The sequence below is a fragment of the Sinohyriopsis cumingii genome, unplaced genomic scaffold (genome assembly GCF_028554795.1).
Source record: "Sinohyriopsis cumingii isolate HCF-2022 unplaced genomic scaffold, ASM2855479v2 utg000198l, whole genome shotgun sequence".
Taxonomy (NCBI): domain Eukaryota; kingdom Metazoa; phylum Mollusca; class Bivalvia; order Unionida; family Unionidae; genus Sinohyriopsis; species Sinohyriopsis cumingii.
In genome coordinates, this window is record NW_028315875.1 from 3303142 (window position 1) to 3324449 (window position 21308).

Here is a 21308-nt window from a genome sequence, read left to right on the forward strand (position 1 = left end):
GTTAATAATGTTTGACGTCATATCAACACGTGAAAGGATCTAGTGTGTCAAAGTCACACCACGGCGACTGATCTGACCTGCCTTAGTTAGGATTCGAATCTTGGGCCTTCTATTTATGAGTATGGTACGCTAATGTTAAGGACAAATAGCATGGAATAATAATACTGAAGTAAGTCCAAAAAGAAAGTAATTTAATGACACATGAGGTAAAGAAGGAATGCATTGAGTTAGGCAGTAAGTATTTATGGCTTTTACAAAAAGGTCTAACAGCTAGGAAAACTAGCCTTAGCTCTTTTTTATTTTCAGAGGCCTTTTACAAGGGAAGACTACACAGTACAAGCTTAACAAGCACAGAATAATAAAAACGATCAAATGACATAGGTAGCTCTGATTTTAAGGTAGCTACAGAGAAACATATATCACATACAAGACAACAAAGAAAAAGAAGCACGGAAAGGAATGCCTGAACAGTTTTTAACTGCTTCCAACAAACGAAGAGTGTCAGATATTTGCAACGTGTTATCCATTCCTTTCTATATGTATTATAGCCGTGTTCTACCCAGACTTTCGTTGTTGTTGTAGGGTTTAACGCCATTTTTCAGTACACGATAGGCTATACATGGCGGCTAGTATTAATGGAGGAGGAAGAACCCGGCAAGCTTTCTTACATACCCACATAACCCGAATCCGAGACTCGAACCCACGCAGACCGAGATGAAATGGCAGTGATCCGTAACGGAGAGCGCTTTAGACAACTCAGCCACTCGGGGCCCTACCCAGACTTTCGTTGTTATTTCTTAACTATATAGAACCCAATGGATGTGTTGTAGAACGACATTGCTTGGTGTTGTATTTTCTTTATTGCCGTTGATCCAAGTTTTTTCTTTCCCTTTCCCGGTCTATCGTCCTCTCTTTTCCATTTACTGAAAGAGTAATAATAAATAAATAAATAAACCGAAGTTGTATGCTATCTCGTTATACAAGACAGATATACAGAAATACATATAGACGATTAGACAGATAGATGGAAGGACAGACAGACAGACGGGGCAACAGAAAGAACAACATATAAAATGATCAATTTGTACACTAAAATAGTGGCTTTTTACGGTAAAATTATTATTATCACCGTATTCGAAGATCAAATGCGTGATAGTGTCAGTTATATTGTAGGGTAGATAACTCGTGCAGCATAAAATGGAATATTTTTCCTGAGGATTTATATACCTTAGCTTGAAAAAAACTAAAATAGGGCAGTAAAACAGCAGTTTCTTTCAATTATCTGCTCTGGTTTTAATTTAGATAATCATCTCACATAGTTAACTTTACATTAGGCCTTAGAAGTGTGTTCAAATAATAAAATGATATTAGGTCCAATGAGTGTCTCTCATACAAAAGGAATTCAAAGACAAAAAGGAATGCAAAGGAAAGTACGCATGCAGTAAAGGTATATATTCCCACACTTTAGTGGTGTACATTGTAAAGCCTTCAATCTGTCTGGCTGTATGTCTTTGTCAGATCTCCTAAGCTGCTTGGTTGGTAATTTACAAAACTGTATGGTAATATTGTACTTGGATTAACCATCTGCAAGACGGATGCCATTATGTCCGAGAAGGGTCAAAAGAGAGGTGTATTTCAAAGGTCAGATGTGTCAAAATTTCAGTTATATATATATATATATACAGTGGGAAAAGAGTGGGAAAGGCAGTAAAATACATAGCGATTTGCGTTACCAGCCATTGCAGTTACACTAGTTACGTTTGAAACATTTTCCACCATTCTAATTAATCAACATTTCAAAAAGTGTTAACAAAGGACAGACTTATTCATGGTTAATTTCAATACAAGTCCCTACTTTGTCCTTTTAAAAAAGAAGCACTCTTTATAAGAAGAAAGCCTACACAAAGGCGCATTATCTACTAAATTAGCATCTAATTCAATGACCGTCTGAGGTTGCTAACATCTCTCCCTTAAACAATAAGGCATATATTGTTTTGAATTGGCTTTTTTTCCTTCTCAGCCTAATTAAAATGTGTGAAAAGATTTTATTAAGTAAATTATACGACTTTCGTCTTTTATCGTGTTGTCGATTTGTACGAACTTTCAGTGTCGGTACCTGCGTTATGTGCACGTGCTGTAGACCCTCTTATCCCATTTAGTATAAATTAAAGTCTTTACTGTACGTAACTATAGTAACAGATTAACTTCTAGTACAATCGGCTAGAAATGTTATCAAAATTACTTTCAAAGATGTGGTGTGTGTAACACTAAACCATTAACAGTTACTCTTCAAGGTACGGTGTACATACATGTAGATTATTATGTGTTTTATCGTTATAGCCGAGTTTGAAAACATGAGCTCGGATTTGTCTAGTGGATGAAATTTTGTTATCAACCCTTATTGATCCCTTGGTGCACTGACCTGTAGGCTACAAGTAATGAGACTCCTTTACAGTCAATAGACCCTTTCACAATCTCGTGCAAGCGTCCTCGGTACTTGATGTGTAACGAGCACTAGGCTGAAGGCGTAAAACCTTTAGTCGACATCATTTTAACTATTTTTCAACTATTAATTTTTGTCTTGATTCATCGTTCCTTGCTCGCTTGTCATACATGTTTATACTCATACCCTAGGTTGGTCTTGCATTTATCAATGCTTCAGTAGGGATCTTGAGATGATTGATATCACATTAAGGATGCTGAGATGATCCATACGCCAGTAGGGATGTTGAGATTATCAATGCGTTAGTCCGGATGTTGATCCATAGGCCAGTAGAGATGTTGAGATGATCCATACGACAGTAAGAATGTGAAGATGATGTATTCGCCGGTAAACCGCTCCATTGGTATAGTGGTTAGAGCGTCTGCATCGGAGGCATCGGATGCGGGAGGTCGCTGGTTTAAACCCCCACCGAGTCATAACAAAGACATTTAAAAATGGTACTAACAGACGCCTCGCTAGGCGCTCATCATTAAGAAATTAGTGTTAGAACTGGCCGGCCTGCTGTCAGGAAAATGTGAATCAGTGGGACATCATGCTACGTGTCTGCGGCATGATTCCCCAGTGCTAGACATCATTATAAATTGCCACACTGCAGACATGGTAGCGATATGACTGAAATGTTTTAAAGCTACGTTAAAAATCCAAATTACACACACATACAAACAGACGAGCGCGCGCGCGCATGCACGCACTCACACCGGTAGAGATGCGGATATGATCTTTACTCTAGCAGGAATGTTGTGATGACCCATACGTTAGTAGACATGTTGTGATGACCCGTACGCTAGTAGACATGTTGAGATGATCCATACGCTATTAGACATGTTGAAATGATCCATACGCTAGTAGACATGTTGAAATGATCCATACGCTAGTAGGGATGTTGAACAGGTACGTCATTTCAACTTTTTTCAGTGGGCGGGAGGGCAAAAATTGACGGGCTTGTTCATTTTCGTATATAGGCAACAGCAATTTTACATTTTACAGCGCATGCCAATTCATGGGGAAAGTTGCGCCCCCCTCCCATGACGTCCAAATGACGTCCCTGATGATGAATCCATACGGTAGTAGGGATGTTGGGATGATCCATGTGATAGTAGTGATGTTGAAACTATCCAGTAGTCGTGTTAATATGGTCTATCCCAATTAAGGATCTTAAAATTAACCATACCCCAGAATCTCAATACCAATAACACAATATATGATGACGGTTCTGTCTTTCGAGTGTTTTCTTGAGGCAATTACTTCTTCTTTCACATAATGTTATTCCTAAATCCCTTCTTTATTATATACCTGCTTGTGTATACCACCTTGAAGAATACATAGAAACATTTCAATTTGTTTTGATAATCTACGTCATACTCGCTCACTTTGCAAGCCTCTTTGCGAGAGGGATCGTGTGCATTGATATTTATTAGCATTTAATTGCACTTCGTTAAAATGATGACTCTGTGGTGCCGATTTAAAGTTATAAATCTAGGAGGTAGGATAAAGGGTGTAAAATTCATTTACAATGTATTTATCCCTAGACCCTCTCCCCCAAGTTGGTTATAATATATATCAAATAAAGCGCTAATTTGCAATGGTGAGCCAATCATATTAACATTTATAGGTCATAAAAGTACGTGTCAAGAGTCACGTGTTTGTGGCCAACATTATAGCCATGTGCAACCGGTAAGGAGCAATTGTCATGGAGACAGCTAAGTGCTAATTGACTCAAGGACTGATCTGTGGTAGAGTCTAGGCATTGTATGCTTGGTTTTCAGCGTTCATTTATTTGATTCACCAGCTGGTTGAGTAATAAATAGCTTCTGTATGAAATTTTAATCGTTCAGTATTAATGTTCCGGTGTATCCATTTTATTATATATGTAGAAACTTCCAGTAATGCAACATTAGTGCTTCGTGGTGTCCATTTTATTATACATGTATGAAATTATAGCGGTTTCTGAACACCCGTATTTTTGTCCTTTGTTTACAACTTAACTATTAGATCAAAACATACTGGTTCGCTATGTGATAGACACAAGAACCCATTGGTCTGTTATTTTTGCACAACTTTGTAATGTTATGTCTTTGGTAGTCCGAGTTTCCTCTGACCCTTGCCACCCCATTTTTGATATGTGGACATTTACTTTAGGGTGTAGGGTCAGAGTCCATTCCGTATCGAAAAGCTGGAATTCGCCAACACCATTGGTGTCTGCATGGGGTAGCCGCATACTAGTCGGCCCAGCAAACTTGGACGACCTTTCATCAAACTATACCTGCATTTAATCCGCTGACAGACGAGACGAAAGTACATCGTTGCTGAAATTTGACCTAGATCTGGCCAGTTGCATTCCTAGTCACGTGACTACACAACTCTCGCAATCTACATGTCAATGACATCAGAGGTCATACAGTCATTTGATTTCAACAAAACACTATTTCTAGTGTTGCTTTAGGAACACAAATCGAACATATAAATGAAAGTCACGTAATTCTTTTAATAAAATAAAATGGAATAAAAACATAAACCTCTCAAAACATGTATTCTGAAAACAAGGACCGAAAATCTGTAAATGTTGCAGCAATTTGAAGAAAACCATATTCACTACGCAGAGAGCACAAAATCACAAATCGAGTTCATATTTTCCCGTACAAATGCAGTAACATTTTTATTACATGCATATGCTCATTTTCTTATTCTACCTAAGGCTTAATTATGTATTAAAAAAATACACTACACGAAACAAAGTAACTGAATGTATGCCGTATTCCGAACTAAATACACAAGCGAAGATTCATCATTACACGACAACAACATTATTACTACACACATAACTCTGCCCAGATACATTTGAACTTAGTCGCGTTCTAGACACAACTTTCAAAAGAAAATGGCGTTTTGATCTACTTAAAATTAAAATTTGGAGTCATATTATGAATGAATGCGCATTGAAACAACTTTTCCATTTGATTGGAATGAGTAGAATTTCTTTTCTTTTGTCGTTTCTACGAAATTTCGAGATTGTGGACTGGATTTATGTGCCAATTCTACATGAAATACATCGGAGCAGTGTGTACATCTGCAAGTGTTTTTTTTTTTTTTTCTGTTCTGCCATTGAATGTTTGAAATCATAATGTGGGAAGCATTGTAACTATCACAAAGACGCTATGGAATTTAATGTTTATTTCATTTTGAATGCAGTAAAGAGGATATAATTGCACTTGGAATATAGTCGAAATTTCAGTGCAGTTTCGAAATGTGTAATCAAGATTGCGAATCCATGACATGGCTCATGTAATTCGGATTAGCAAAATTAAGAAAGTACATTTTGAGCAAATTCAGGCTGTAAAACTGTAAATATATTTTTGGCCATTCTTATTACCAGCTAAAGAAGACAGTGTATGCCTTGTCACTTGCATGTTATATGTAAGGAGCCTGTCTGGCGTCTATAGCTTGCCTAAATCCGAAACATTGTGTCAAAAAGTTTAATGCCGTATGTGCCAAAGCAGCTGATATGTGGCAGTCCACGAAACATCTGCTTATGTTCATTCAGTTAGTTTACTTCATCCACAGACAAATAAAATAAATCAAAAGTGCTAGCGTCTGAGTCCATTGTTTACAACTGAAAGTAGTTCCTATATGCACGTCTTGAACAGATGAATTACACGCGAGTTCAAGATCGTAAAATACTGCACGATTCTGACAATGTAAAGTTAACGGAAAAATGAGCGCATATATATATATATATATATATATATATATATATATATATATATATATATATATAGAGAGAGAGAGAGAGAGAGAGAGAGAGAGAGAGAGAGAGAGAGAGAGAGGGGGGGGAGTAATAATAGAATACCCAGAGGAGCATCTCTTTGTAATTTAATAATAATTGTAGAACTCAACACATTTATGATGACTAAGCCTAAATCTCCACACTGTTGTCATTAAAGGGTATGATTTCCCAGAGTTAAAGTTGTATGATTGTATAATCTGAAATGACCTAATTGTCCCGTTGGACGATACAAATTGGTCGCTATAAATCAAACCAAGGAAGACGTGTGTTTTGATGTTGTAAGAGAAGTTTTTATTATAAATGGCAGGAATTGTGTTTATCTTTCTACAAAAGTGGCAACAAGATTAGTATTTTCAAGCAATGGTGGAAGTTATGTTTGATGTAAACGCTAAATATCATTTAGTATTTTCAAGTAATGGTGGAAGTTATGTGTGATGTAAACGCTAAATATCATTTAGTATTTTCAAGTAATGGTGGAAGTTATGTGTGATGTAAACGCTAAATATCATTTAGTATTTTCAAGTAATGGTGGAAGTTATATGTGATGTAAACGCTAAATATCATGAGTTTTGTTTTCACTAGAAATTAAAAATGTACTGAGGTCAAACTGTTTTACTTTTTCTCGAAACAAATTTCTAAAGACTCATTTATTTCAGTGTATGATATGCAGCTATAATATGTTCTTATCTAACCCACAGTCATAACCTATATTTCCACATTGGACATATAAAATTGACCCGTACATAACCTTATATTTCCACATTGGACATACAAAACTGACCCGTACATAACCTATATTTCCACATTGGACATACAAAACTGACCCGTACATAACCTATATTTCCACATTGGACATACAAAACTGACCCGTACGTAACCTATATTTTCACACTGGACATACAAAACTGACCCGTAAACAACCTATATTTCCACATTGGACATACAAAACTGACCCGTAAACAACCTATATTTCCACACTGGACATATAAAACTGATCCGTGTATAACGTGCATCGCTTTCGGCGTTCGAGCCCATGCTAGTACGTCCGTCATTCCGACTATATCTTAGATTAAAGCCAGCGTTAACGTTCGCCGGATTGCGTTTAATGGTAACGCTTTCCTTTCCAGCCAAAGGCTCGACAAACGGGAATCTCTTTTATGATACCATGAGACATGATTTACTATACTGTGTTTGTATGCTTTAGTATGGGAATTATGATCTTTGTATCAATTAACAATAGCAATGACTACTCTTTATGACCAATGCGCCATAAAATGGCATTAGTTCTGCACTTCTCATTCTGAAAACAATACTATCTTACTATATCAATAAAATTTATACTTGCTTGCCAAAACACGACAATTTAATAACTTATCTTGGTTTGATCCCAGGTGTAGGTAAAGAAATCTAGCCAGAATGTACCGATACGTACGCCTATTTATAGAAATCATTAGGTTTGCATGTTGAGGACTCGCATATTTATACAGACAGTATGAAATACGTATCTATTCATCCATCCGTCTGTCTTTCTGTCTTTTTACATTATGGTACAAGGATGAATGGATTGATGGATCGAATAATAACAGGATTGATATATGAACGAAAAGAGCTTATCTGAGCTGCCAGTTGATAAGAAACGTTTAAATAGTTTAATCCGCAGCCTCAGACGGATAAACATAACAAAACATCACACCCTCGGAATGTGTATTATCCGTCTTGTTGCTGCAGTGTATGCATGTTTGTGTGTGTGTGTGTGTGTGTGTGTGTGTATCTTTGCTATTTTTTTAATATGAAGGATGACTCTTTCCGATGACAGGCAGATGTTCCGAAGATTTTTGTGGAGTTTCAATTCCATGTATTTTGTCAGTTGTATAAAATATGCCGATTTTTATACCACTCTTATGTAATAATTTGTAGTTACTATATATAATCTTTCATTCGGAAATCGGGTAGAAGAAGGTAGCTCTGGCAGCTTTATCGTACCGTTAATACCAATCGGACAAGACAGATAACAGTAGAGAATACAACTTGTTCCAGATTTTAATGAGCGAATTATGTTTCTTTAAGATCTGGGATATTGCCAAATGTAAGGTTCTGTAACACTGTAGTGTTGAAATGGAATCCGAAAAGATAATGAAGTTTCTGTTTTGAGAGATTTCAATGTAGTTCAGAGATTTGTCTATAGCTGTGGAAGAAAATGGAATATTTATCCAGTAAATGGCTCAAGACGAATCCATACAGTAGGGCAGCGATACTCTAATCGTGTCTTTATGTTAGATAGAGGCAGTGAAAGGAAAATGGTTCGTATTCATAAAATGTTTCTTAGAGATATGTTGGATATAAAGCAGATTGTGACAAATAGAAAATACTAAAATTAACAAAATAATCTCCACATTTCAGCTGATGCTTATAATCAATGATGTATAGAAGGGACGAAAAAATGTAAATCCACATAATTACGTAATTTTCGCTGAAAAGCGTATTTTAACACAATATTAGTGAGACATTTGTCTAAAACAATATTTTTTTGTTCAAATAGAAACTAAATATCACGCAATTATGTGTTCTTATCGAAACATACAAGGTTTATTTCCTATGGTACAGAGAAATAACGACTCGTATATGAGTGTAGGATCAAATGCACCGATAGCGACAGTCGTACACTTTCTGGCGATGTACGACTGGTAGCTCTTAAGGTGTACTAATTGGTAAAAAAATTTCAATCTTTGCGACTTCTTGCAGACTGGGTGTTAAAGCTAAAAAGTCATCAACATGTCATCAAAACAACTGGAAATGGGTCAATTACCATCCTTAGTTTGTTGTGTTTTTATAACTTTTACGAAACAATATTTCGTTCATTGGCAAATATGTGTTTAATGTGCACAGGCAAATACATGTGTACCTTAAAAAAGTTATAAGTCTCATTGTGATAGACCTGGGGCAAATATCTAAGTATTTCCTTTTTATGCCCTTTGGTTTAAAAGACGAAGAGGCGATTATTTTAACGGAGTCGTGAGACACATTTGTTTTAGAGTTAACCTTGTATAAGTTCACAGTTCAAGAGTGAAGTCTACAAATGGCTACCAAGAATTATAATGACAGCCTTGCCATGTGGAGAGCTCATTCTAAAAGACGTACAGTAACTTGAGAACTAAGACTAAGAGGGTTATAAATGGTCGTTGCACGGATGACCTTATAAGTTTCATGTGATGGTCAAGATCCATTAATAAATCATTTCAGGTCACTGACTGTAAACTGGCCCTTCAGTACATGCTAGTTATCTTTCAAAAGTGGTCAATCGTTGGAAGTTATAATGTACTTGGTTTTGCACTGAACTAGACTTATACCCGACACTCCATTTATGCCACAGATCAAAAAAAAAGAAAGAAAAAAAAATTAAAACACTGGCTACCTTCTTCTCGGGCCTCAACCATTCTGTCTTTGTTCTGTCTCGCCTCGAGCTAATATTGTGAATTCGACTAATCCTTGAATCACAGATCCCAAGAAAAAAAGAAAAATAAAATCCATCATTTTTGTAACAGGGTTAAACTGCTGTTGTAAAATTATATATCTGTATTACACTAATTTTGTGATAATATAATGCATCAAATTTGCACTCCGCTCTAGAATAAACGTAAGATTCAGTGCAAAGGTTGTTTAAAGGGTATATGCCTAGTTGACACTGACATTGATTAGTGTCCATATTCCTTGACCACCGTATCAGCCTATACAGCCATAATAAATTTTATATTTTTTATATTTTGTATTTTTTTTTGTATTTTTTTATCTGTTACGGAACATTCGACGTACAAAGTCTGTTCCTAATTTGTAAACAGCTGTGCAATTTGTGGTTTTTCATGCATTCATATATTCTTTCATTCATTCTCATATTTTTCTTTCTTCTACATTTTCCTTCTCTGTACATCAGTGCTTTGCTGGCAAGTACATCATGAGTGACAACAGGAGAATGTAAAATACGTTGGACAACTGGAAAATGTAAACTACTTCTGGCCATATGTTGGAATGAATAGGATAACAAGACCTAGTGCGTTCATTGGAACTACACCTCACACACTTTAAACTGACCCAGGCGTTATACTCGAGGAATTGTTTCTTTTGTAATGCATATTCTGTCTTCAAATATTAGAATTCAATATGAATAATACAGTTAGACAATTTCGGTATATTAAATTTTTAACTTCAACAAACGACTACTTCAAAGTAATTATGCTGGAAGGAGCGATGTGCATGCATGCTGTAACAAAAGCTTCAGGTGGGAATTAATCCAGACTAATATTTAAACAGGTTAGTTTAGCGACAGTGAGAAAATACTTTACAGACCTCCTTGGGAACGTTTAGCGACATGACTTTTCTGATCACCCTGGGAACGTTTAGCGACAAGGGGAATTGAACATGGGGAATATTGGGACTATATATTGACAAGGGAAAGTGGGGTTATTGTATAGGAAACATAGGAATGGAACAGGTGAGGTGACGTCAAGGTACTGAACCGTTGTAACAATGTGGCATGGGGCTGACCTCAATTGGACCAAAGAGCGGGGGAGGGGAGGACCTAAAACGCATGGCGGGACGGGACTGGCAGGACATAAACATATATAACACATACAACATACATACATAGATTGATGAACAAGCTATCACACCTAAACAATAAAATCCACTAAAAAATATTTAAGGCCTTCATAAAAATAAATATCTTTTCGAGACAGTGGACTGGCCCTGAAAAAAGGCCATTGGTTTTTTGTCTTCTTCTAGTTTCTTCTTTTCCTCCACCATCTTCTTCGTTTCGTTATTGCTGTTGTTTTCTTTTTTTCCTCCTGTTTTTCCTTCTTCTCTTCCTCTTCTCATTCTCCTCTTCCTTTTCTATTTTTTCATTCCATTCCCTCATTCATATTCTATCCTCTTCATCATCCTTCTCCTCTTTTTCTTCTTTAATCATTTCCCTTAACATGTCATTTGATTTTCTTAGATTATTGATTTCCATCTTGACTCGATGGGGACTGTAAGAATAAAAATCGTCATCCAGTTTGACTAACATTTCTTCTATCATTCCCAAATTATCCGTAACGTCTTGCAGCTTCTTCATTTTATCAAGATGGTTACTTGCCATCTTAGTTCATTCAATGTTGAATGGCGCGAATGCTTGGTTGGTTTGTCAAATTAACGTGATTTTCGCACTATTGCGCATGCATCACGATTTATGCCAGCACAGCTGGCTGTTTAATTACTCCTGGGGAAGGAATTAGTGCCTCATCCCCCAGGCATTTATGTGTTCAAAGAACACTGATTAATTTGGCCATCAGGTCGTGGGACTAATTAGTCCCTAGCGACATGAATGTAGGGCCGTCATGAGTGGGAACGAACCCAACACGCATTCATGATTAAAAAGTTGGTATTCAATTGCGATTGAACGCTCCAGGTGTCAACCTAAGCAGTAAGTAAAGTCTGCTACGATTGGTCGGCAGTGATGACGTCACATTAGGACACTTTTTTTTTTCTTTTTTTTTTTTGACGGATGGAAATGGTTCCACATCTCTGTCAATGTACGATGTCCGAGAGAGTCAAGGAAGGCAAGGAACTCGGCAAGCCGTCCATGGATGTCGTGTACTTTCAGAAACGCCTGACCGTACTTATTTCAAATCTAATCCAGTTATTCTAATGGACAGTAAAATACCAATAATGAGTTAGCCACCTTTGCAATTAAATCAATCCAACGAGTCGAACAAATTTCCTACTTCTTAATAAATCTATCTAATTCTAGTACTTATTGTACATAATAAATGTCATAATTGTCCTCTTTAACTAATATGTCTAAGCGACATTTAAAAGTTTGGTCACTATTATGTCATAAAAGTTTTAAGTTTCGATGTGGCAATCCAATGGATCAAGTTGGTATAAAAATAGTTTTATCAAAATGGGATACCAAGCCAAAATGGTTCCCTTAAAATAAGAGGCAATTTGTGCGCCCTGAGAAGGGCTATTTTTGTCAGCAACCTGAAGGTGCCCATGCGGTTCTCGTAATCCCAAGTTTCAGCCGCTGTACGTTTTTCCTTTATGTTTCTGTGGGAAATGCCTCGTACACACAGATAATTGACAACGCAAGGGTAGTAAGTGGGCAGTCGTCATAGGCTTTCCGGTAGTGCGATAGTAAGCGTTGAGCAAATAGCCATTGTTGAGTATTGGGTTTCTTCTTTGTTTGAAGTGATCTCCAGGCCATATACTTAATAAAGCTGATTAGGTTTTTAGCCTTTTTTGCATCAGTTAACGTATCTTGGCAACTCAACATTGTAGCGCATTGTTCAACCGTTATTTCTTCACTATCCTCATCCTTCCCTCCTTCCACCACTACCATAGGCTCTTCTGAGTGCTTATCTCCTTTCATCTGTGGCGGTTTCTCTGTCCTTGTGGTAGCTTCCTTAGTGTTGATGACCATCTGTGGTGGTTTCTCAGTCATTGTGGTAGCTTCCTTAGTGTTGGTGACCATGTGCGTTTCTGCCTCCTTCAGTTTTCTCTTCCCCTGCTGACTACTGTTTGTTGTACTCTAAGGAGATTTTGAGACAATGGTGGCAAATGTCTCCTTCTCCTTAGTTTTTTGGGCTGGAACATGGTCCGCCGGGTCCTGGGCAGTCTGAGTTATAGGCCTGGACTTTGAGGTTGATGTAAATGGCCCACCCACTGCTGGGGTTTGACTTGTTGAGGGAGCGTGGTAGGTTGGCTGCTAGCTGGCTGGGTGTGCGTGTTACGTTCCCTCTGCTGCCTCACTTTTCCAACTCCACGTATCCTTGGCAGAAAATTGATTTCTTTTTCTAGGTTGTTGCATTCCCATATGAGAAGCAGAGTAGTACGATTACTCTGCGCTCTGAGACTCCATCCTGTTGATAATAAGAGGCCAGGGCCCCTCAGTGCATTCAAGGCATGAGCGGGAATCACATCCGTCGCTAGTTCGATTTATGTTACGTGTTGCTCGCTGCTCTGTTAACTATCAACTGATGGCGCGAATGTTAGTTAGTTAATTTAGATTTAAGAGGTTTTCGCAGAGTCTTGCATGTACCACAGTTTTATGCATACACGGTAGGCTGTTTAATTACTCCTGTGGAAAGGAATTAGTGCCAGTTCCCCCAGGCTTTTATGTGCTCACGGAGCACTATTATTTGATTGAAGCCGTCAGGCAGTGGGACTAAGATTAGTCCCTAACTGTCTGAATGGAGGGCTTGAAGGCGAGTGGGAACAGACCCAACGCACACTCGACCTATTCAGTCGCTACTACTTAGCTGCATTTAGGCGTGTATGAATGGGAATGGACCCATCACACACTCATATGTTGGTACTTAATTTCCAGTAGTATTAAGAACGTGCACTGCATGCTGTTAATTTTGGTGTCTGCCCGTGGCAAGAAAGGAGACGGTGGAAAGGCGGCTCCAAGATCACAGGTTGGTGCTCCTAGACTTCAGGGTATCGGGGTATCGGATCTAAGTATTTAGTAAAATTTGCCACCTTGTGTGGCTGGTCCTGATGGTCTTGGACATTTGAGACCACCTTATACGAAGGATTCTGTTTTAAGAGTCTTACTGGTCTAAATTATCGTTGTTTTATTTGCAGCCTTGCGCTGCTGTGCTTGATGGTCTTTGGTGTTTAGACCACCTTATAGATGCTAATTTGTGATTCTTCTTTCCTAAGTTGTTTATAGTTTTGCTACTTTGTGCAGTGGGTCCTGATGGTCTTGGGTGCTGGACCACCTTATACGCTCTAATTTTGGGAACCTAGAATTAATCGTGGTATAAATATTACTGTCACCTTTGGCTAGCGTATTCTCAGAGGGATTAGTGGTGTTACATGCATTCTAGGTTAGTCAAGTATTGTTTAGAGAAAGGGGAAAAGGAATAGTTAGATTGAATATGAAAAAGCGAATTAAATATAAGAAATTTTTTTTTAAAAGAAAAAAATGAAAATTTCTATTTTTCTCCCTTTTTCCGAAGAAAAAGGGTGGAAAACCAAAAAATCCGCTCTTTTTTCTTCCCCTTCCTATTTATATTCGTAGTTGCCTTATTGTCAGGTGTTATTTTATGTGGTTAGATTTGTTTGGTGTTAATTTTATTTTCAGGCTAGATCTATTTGATTAAGACAGATATCTTTGCCGATTACTCGGGTCGCTAAGACGTGTCAAAGACATCTGATCTTATTTGTTCCCTGTGTTTAAGTTTGTTAGCCTGTACTAGTTATGTGATGTTATCTTCTGGCTAAAATTATTTGGATAAGATAGATTTCTTTGCCAAATACTCGGGTCGCTAAGATATGTCAAAGGCATCTGTTCTTATTGGTCCTTACGTTTGGTTTGTTAGCCAGTATCCTAGTTGATAACAATTGAATTGTGTAATTTTGGTTTTATATTTTATTTTGTAACCCAGATTCGTGTTTAAAGTTAATTATATTTATATAGGTGAGATTGAGGTTAGGGTTGTTATTCATTAAAATTTCTGGGTATGTTTCCGGGTCTCCAATCTTATTTTCTCCATTTTTAGTTTGGTTCTTTCTTTTGTTAGTTTGTGGCAGGTGTTGAGTATATGTGTTAGGTCTTCTGGAACCCGGCAGTTTGGGTTGTGGGGTTGGGGTCCTATGTATTACCCAAAGCTGCTGGCCAATTTGAGTCTTTCCTCTGTAAATTCTGTTTATGATCCTTTGATCGTTATTGTTCACTTTTGTTTATTTCCTAAATCTGGTGACGTTCTTCATGATGGAGTGTAGTTTTCTGCCTGTAGTATTTCGGTTCCAGTTTTCTTACCATATCCTATTGATATAATGTTTGGTTATATTTATCAATTCATTGACACTGTAGTGGAGGTTAGTATAAGTTGGGTCATGTAGTTTTTGCTTCGCTACTTGGTCAGCTAATTCATTTCCTTTGATGTCAATGTGAGATGGCATCCACATGAAATCAACTATTTGATGGTTATTATTAAGCTTTTTAATTGACAGGTAAGTTTGTTTTAGGAATTTTTTTCTTTAGTCGGTGTTATTGTTGAGGATAGATGAGATGACGCTTAGCGAGTCACTTAATATTACTGCTTTTTTATATTATTTTCTTTAATCCATCTTAGGGATTCCATGATGGTCTAGAATTTAGCTGGGTATATGGAGCAATGATCCGGTAGTCTATTTCCCATTTTAATGTTCCATTCAGGGATTACTACTGCTGCTGCTGTTCTAGGGGTTTCTGCTATTTTGGATCAATCAGTGCAAATTTTGACTGAATTAGGGTATTAGTCATTATTTCTATTGTGGAAATTGATTTTATCTTAAGCTCCTGTTCGTTTTTGTTGCCAAGTTTCGTTAGTTGTATGTTGATTGATGGTTTGATGTTAGTCCATGGCATTGTGTCATAGGTTGTAGTGATTTCAGCCAGGAAGTTGGCTATTGGTAATCGTCCAAATAGTTGATGTACGTGTTTGCCTGCAGGTACGTTGGGTACTAATTTATTGCTGAATGGTTTATTACATTTATTGATGGCTACCCGGGTGGGGTGTGAATTGGGGTGGTTTGATAATCTAGCTGCGTATCTTAAGGTTATGGCGCGAATGACAAACACTCGACTTTATATCTGTCAAGCACGGACTTGAAGGAAAACATTCCTTGCACTAACTTCACGTATTATCTACTATCCACATAACAGTACGTGAACGCATATAAATCAAAAATATACTATCCACACAAACTTACGCGAACGCATACAAACCCCAAATATATTATCCAAACACGGGTAGGAAACAACCAAACACAATATCTACTATCCACACAAACGTACGCGAAAGAATACAAACACAATATATGCTATCCACACAAACGTAGGCGAACGGATACATACACAAACTCTACTATCCACACACAGGAAGAAGAAACAAAAAACAGATATACTATCCACACAACGTACATGCAAACATTACAAAGACACACACACACACAATCACATTAGCAAAGGAACGAGTGTTTATAGTCACACTACTCCACATTAACACAAATTGGCAACTTTAATAGTCTCTTTTCTAGAGATTTCGTTAGCCCCGAGAAGGGCTGTATTTGAGCTTCAGATACACCTGCTTAATGCTGACATCTCCCAGGCCTGGCCTGATACACGCAACGTCTACTCCAATCCTGCTCCCAATAGACATTTGTTCTTAGGAGCGCAAAAGTGGGTTGATTGGTACATCATCCCAGTCTTCACTTTATGGGATAGTGAAGACTTCCATCTGTCTTCTATTTTGCAGTCGGGGATGATGAGGTCTCCTTATCTCTGGCACTTCGTCTGGTGACGTTGTTGTGGTTGTAGTGCCGGTTGTCGTGCTGGTTGTAATGGTGGAGGCGTCCTCACCTCAGGCTTGACATCATACAGCGGTCTCAGCATGAGGTGAAGCAGTATCTCTCTTTTCTTTTCCTTCTCCTCTTCTTTCTTTTTCTCCTCTTCCTCATCCTCTATCCTAGCACTCTCTGCTATGGCCTCCATGGTCAGATCATCTAGTATGCGCCTGGCATACTCCAGATGCATCTGAGGCTCCAACAATTTCGCTCTTCTGCAACTCATTTTCTCGAAGTTGATACGTCAACGATGGGTAGCCAGATTAACAAACTATACCCTTTATAAGTGTGAAGCACGCACGAGAAGGAAAACACTCTAAAACTAAAGCTTACATTGCCCATATCATCAGATTTAAAAAATGAAACAAGCTTACCTAAAAGAAACACTCACTCACTTTTTTATATTTGCAATCACTAACTACAAACAAAAACACAAACTTTTTGACAAGCTACGGAAACGAAGTACCTATAGACACGCTTCTATATTTTGACATAAAACAAAGAAATGAAGTGCTTATAGATGCACTTCTAATTTTAACGTAAAGACAAAGACAAATACACATTTTTTGGGCAATTGAACTAGTATGTTTTTGTTTTTTCTAGATTATTGGGGTAGCCCTGAAAAGGGTTGTTTTGTGGACAAGGATTATAGCAACCTTTTATCGTCTAAGATTTCGTCACTGTCTGGCGGCAGGTTTTCCCACAGGATAGGGTCTGCTTCTTCGGAAAGAGAAGGAGAACTTCGTGTCCATACATCAGTCTACAAAACCTCTGTTTGGTTCTTCTGCTGCTGTTGCTGCTCTCTCTGCTCTCTTTGGTTCTGAAGTCTGTACTTCTCTGTCCACTCATCTTTCTCTTTCTTGATTTTCTCTCTCAAGGGCTCTTCTATCAGGTCTTCAGTCCCTTTCAACATTCTGAAATTATCTATCTCTTCAGGCTTGGGTATAGGCTTTACCGGACACGATGTGAATTCACGTAAGCTTCGTTCAGCTTGGCTAACCTTGAACACATCTTCATAGGAAGACGAGTCAACAATGAATGGTCAGATAGAAAAAATATCCCAACGATATTTTGTCGGGTCGGAAAGATATGATTGTTGATTTTAGGGAGAGGGATAGAGAGGAGTCAAAGAGCATGTATAATGATAAAAATTGAAAACAAACGACTGACACAATTTTTCAAAACACATTTGTTTATGCAAGCAGCAAACAACCAACAATTATCCATAAACATATTTTCAAACAAACAAACAAACAATTTTTCAAATAATTTATTTTTACAAGGTTGACAAAGGTGAGATTGAGGTTAGGGTTGTTATTCATTAAAATTTCTGGGTATGTTTCCGGGTCTCCAATCTTATTTTCTCCATTTTTAGTTTGGTTCTTTCTTTTGTTAGTTTGTGGCAGGTGTTGAGTATATGTGTTAGGTCTTCTGGAACCCGGCAGTTTGGGTTGTGGGGTTGGGGTCCTATGTATTACCCAAAGCTGCTGGCCAATTTGAGTCTTTCCTCTGTAAATTCTGTTTATGATCCTTTGATCGTTATTGTTCACTTTTGTTTATTTCCTAAATCTGGTGACGTTCTTCATGATGGAGTGTAGTTTTCTGCCTGTAGTATTTCGGTTCCAGTTTTCTTACCATATCCTATTGATATAATGTTTGGTTATATTTATCAATTCATTGACACTGTAGTGGAGGTTAGTATAAGTTGGGTCATGTAGTTTTTGCTTCGCTACTTGGTCAGCTAATTCATTTCCTTTGATGTCAATGTGAGATGGCATCCACATGAAATCAACTATTTGATGGTTATTATTAAGCTTTTTAATTGACAGGTAAGTTTGTTTTAGGAATTTTTTTCTTTAGTCGGTGTTATTGTTGAGGATAGATGAGATGACGCTTAGCGAGTCACTTAATATTACTGCTTTTTTATATTATTTTCTTTAATCCATCTTAGGGATTCCATGATGGTCTAGAATTTAGCTGGGTATATGGAGCAATGATCCGGTAGTCTATTTCCCATTTTAATGTTCCATTCAGGGATTACTACTGCTGCTGCTGTTCTAGGGGTTTCTGCTATTTTGGATCAATCAGTGCAAATTTTGACTGAATTAGGGTATTAGTCATTATTTCTATTGTGGAAATTGATTTTATCTTAAGCTCCTGTTCGTTTTTGTTGCCAAGTTTCGTTAGTTGTATGTTGATTGATGGTTTGATGTTAGTCCATGGCATTGTGTCATAGGTTGTAGTGATTTCAGCCAGGAAGTTGGCTATTGGTAATCGTCCAAATAGTTGATGTACGTGTTTGCCTGCAGGTACGTTGGGTACTAATTTATTGCTGAATGGTTTATTACATTTATTGATGGCTACCCGGGTGGGGTGTGAATTGGGGTGGTTTGATAATCTAGCTGCGTATCTTAAGGTTATGGCGCGAATGACAAACACTCGACTTTATATCTGTCAAGCACGGACTTGAAGGAAAACATTCCTTGCACTAACTTCACGTATTATCTACTATCCACATAACAGTACGTGAACGCATATAAATCAAAAATATACTATCCACACAAACTTACGCGAACGCATACAAACCCCAAATATATTATCCAAACACGGGTAGGAAACAACCAAACACAATATCTACTATCCACACAAACGTACGCGAAAGAATACAAACACAATATATGCTATCCACACAAACGTAGGCGAACGGATACATACACAAACTCTACTATCCACACACAGGAAGAAGAAACAAAAAACAGATATACTATCCACACAACGTACATGCAAACATTACAAAGACACACACACACACAATCACATTAGCAAAGGAACGAGTGTTTATAGTCACACTACTCCACATTAACACAAATTGGCAACTTTAATAGTCTCTTTTCTAGAGATTTCGTTAGCCCCGAGAAGGGCGGTATTTGAGCTTCAGATACACCTGCTTAATGCTGACATCTCCCAGGCCTGGCCTGATACACGCAACGTCTACTCCAATCCTGCTCCCAATAGACATTTGTTCTTAGGAGCGCAAAAGTGGGTTGATTGGTACATCATCCCAGTCTTCACTTTATGGGATAGTGAAGACTTCCATCTGTCTTCTATTTTGCAGTCGGGGATGATGAGGTCTCCTTATCTCTGGCACTTCGTCTGGTGACGTTGTTGTGGTTGTAGTGCTGGTTGTCGTGCTGGTTGTAATGGTGGAGGCGTCCTCACCTCAGGCTTGACATCATACAGCGGTCTCAGCATGAGGTGAAGCAGTATCTCTCTTTTCTTTTCCTTCTCCTCTTCTTTCTTTTTCTCCTCTTCCTCATCCTCTATCCTAGCACTCTCTGCTATGGCCTCCATGGTCAGATCATCTAGTATGCGCCTGGCATACTCCAGATGCATCTGAGGCTCCAACAATTTCGCTCTTCTGCAACTCATTTTCTCGAAGTTGATACGTCAACGATGGGTAGCCAGATTAACAAACTATACCCTTTATAAGTGTGAAGCACGCACGAGAAGGAAAACACTCTAAAACTAAAACTTACATTGCCCATATCATCAGATTTAAAAAATGAAACAAGCTTACCTAAAAGAAACACTCACTCACTTTTTTATATTTGCAATCACTAACTACAAACAAAAACACAAACTTTTTGACAAGCTACGGAAACGAAGTACCTATAGACACGCTTCTATATTTTGACATAAAACAAAGAAATGAAGTGCTTATAGATGCACTTCTAATTTTAACGTAAAGACAAAGACAAATACACATTTTTTGGGCAATTGAACTAGTATGTTTTTGTTTTTTCTAGATTATTGGGGTAGCCCTGAAAAGGGTTGTTTTGTGGACAAGGATTATAGCAACCTTTTATCGTCTAAGATTTCGTCACTGTCTGGCGGCAGGTTTTCCCACAGGATAGGGTCTGCTTCTTCGGAAAGAGAAGGAGAACTTCGTGTCCATACATCAGTCTACAAAACCTCTGTTTGGTTCTTCTGCTGCTGTTGCTGCTCTCTCTGCTCTCTTTGGTTCTGAAGTCTGTACTTCTCTGTCCACTCATCTTTCTCTTTCTTGATTTTCTCTCTCAAGGGCTCTTCTATCAGGTCTTCAGTCCCTTTCAACATTCTGAAATTATCTATCTCTTCAGGCTTGGGTATAGGCTTTACCGGACACGATGTGAATTCACGTAAGCTTCGTTCAGCTTGGCTAACCTTGAACACATCTTCATAGGAAGACGAGTCAACAATGAATGGTCAGATAGAAAAAATATCCCAACGATATTTTGTCGGGTCGGAAAGATATGATTGTTGATTTTAGGGAGAGGGATAGAGAGGAGTCAAAGAGCATGTATAATGATAAAAATTGAAAACAAACGACTGACACAATTTTTCAAAACACATTTGTTTATGCAAGCAGCAAACAACCAACAATTATCCATAAACATATTTTCAAACAAACAAACAAACAATTTTTCAAATAATTTATTTTTACAAGGTTGACAACGTTGTGAAGTCAAGGTAGACTTCCACTGATGCTGTTCAGATCGATGTAATCTTCAAGCTATCCTTTGATTTCAGGCACGATAGGAGCTGATGCCGTCAAAGAGGAGATGGGATGAAATTAGACAAACTGGGATTCTTGCATCGCCATGGTGGGTGGCA

The 21308-nt window shown here is 37.9% G+C and overlaps 1 long non-coding RNA gene across 1 annotated transcript in view; it reads right to left on the reverse strand.

Annotated features, from left to right (window-relative positions):
- Window positions 1–253: 253 nt before the first annotated feature.
- LOC149774589 (uncharacterized) overlaps window positions 254–21308 on the reverse strand; it is a 37449-nt gene continuing 16394 nt past the window's right edge. The window contains exon 3 of the long non-coding RNA XR_016416783.1: window positions 254–923. This is a non-coding gene — a long non-coding RNA (uncharacterized LOC149774589). The remainder of the gene's footprint in view (window positions 924–21308) is intronic.